General features: G+C 38.3%; 1 pseudogene; it reads right to left on the bottom strand.

The window, feature by feature from the left end:
* Nucleotides 1-387: 387 nt before the first annotated feature.
* Nucleotides 388-1534, bottom strand: part of LOC110299213 — a 2323-nt pseudogene continuing 1176 nt past the window's right edge.

Below are 1534 nucleotides of genomic sequence, written 5' to 3' on the forward strand. Positions count from 1 at the left end.
ATTTGAAAAAGAAAGGAAAAAGTCAAAATATCACTATTTGTAGATGATAGGATAGTATTCTTAAGTGATGACACCAGAGAATTCCTTTTTTTTTTTTTTTTGAGTTTAACAAACCAACTCAGTTTAACTTGTTTCGTTAATAATGTGTATGGGTGATATACGAGAATGGATATACAATCAGTAGGTCTTAAATCTTTGTCCCATGGATTACCACCATCTCCCTGCTTACTAGCAGTACAAGACAAGCTGAGGTTTAGTTAAACATTAACGACCTCTTCAGAGGAAATTAGAATACAAATAGCACTAGGTATTTAGTAAATTAAGTCACAGGCCAAAAGGTTCAGCTGTGTAGTTTTGAAATCTAACGTCAAATGGGTTCCTGAAGCCTTAAGACTGAGTGATCTGCAATGTCTCCAGCATGTGTTCAACTGCCTTAAGAGAGTTTCCTTCTTACTTTGACCTGCAAACTGATAAGCCCTGTTTATTTGATTAGCAGCCCAACTAGCATATTTGATGTTGTCTTTTTTCATTTTTGCACTTGCTTTTAGATTATAAGCAATATGACTTGCAGACATGTAAAGCCCAAACATAGCTCTCATGTTTCTGTTGTTGAGTTTCAGTGCCTGTGCAAAATACTTTCTTGAAAGCTCGAGGTTTTCAAGTCCACCTTGAGTGTATTTGACTTCTGCATACTGCTGACAGTATCAGTGGTTATGTGGATTTGTCATCATCAGCTCTTCTAAGCAAAAGGCTGCTTTGGCATAGTCATGTTCATTGATATAAATTTCTGAGGTTCATGCCAGGCTTCTTGTTCTCCAACAAACTATTCCAGATACTCATTCAGTTAGGAATGCCCTCCATATTTTTCCCCTGGGCTTTTAGAATGGCAATCTTACGCTTTCTGGCAGCAGTGTTAGTTGGATCTTCTTGCAAAAGCAGATCATACAGTTGTATAGCATTGCCATATCTTTCCATAGCTTCTAATCGCATGCCTGTTAACTGCTTAACTCTTTGAATAGAAGGGAATTGTCTTCTTAATTCCTGAAGACAAAACATTGCCAAGTCATCCCGACCATAGTCTAGGTCTGCAATCATGACCTGCTCATATATGATCCAACTGTTATCCCCAAGCTTAGAAGCACGATCATTAATTAATTCTTCTCCAACGTCCATAATTTGTTCACTATTTATTTTTATTTTTTTAAATTTTTTATTAGGTATTTCGTCATTTACATTTCCAATGCTATGCCAAAAGTCCCCCATACCCTACCCCCTCCCACTCCCCTACCAACCCACTCCCACTTTTTGGCCCCAGCGTTCCCCTCACTCAGGATGATGCACTCCAGGTCCGTCCATTTGCCTAGGAATTTCAGAAATTAATTCTTTTTAATAGCTGAGTAGTACTTCATTGTGTAAATGTACCACATTTTCTGTTTCCATTCCTCTGTTGAGGGGCATCTGGGTTCTTTCCAGCTTCTGGCTATTATAAATAAGGCTGCTATGAAAATAGTGGAGTGTGTGTCCTTCTTACCGG

Source organism: Mus caroli, chromosome 7 (assembly GCF_900094665.2).
Source record: "Mus caroli chromosome 7, CAROLI_EIJ_v1.1, whole genome shotgun sequence".
Lineage (NCBI taxonomy): Eukaryota > Metazoa > Chordata > Mammalia > Rodentia > Muridae > Mus > Mus caroli.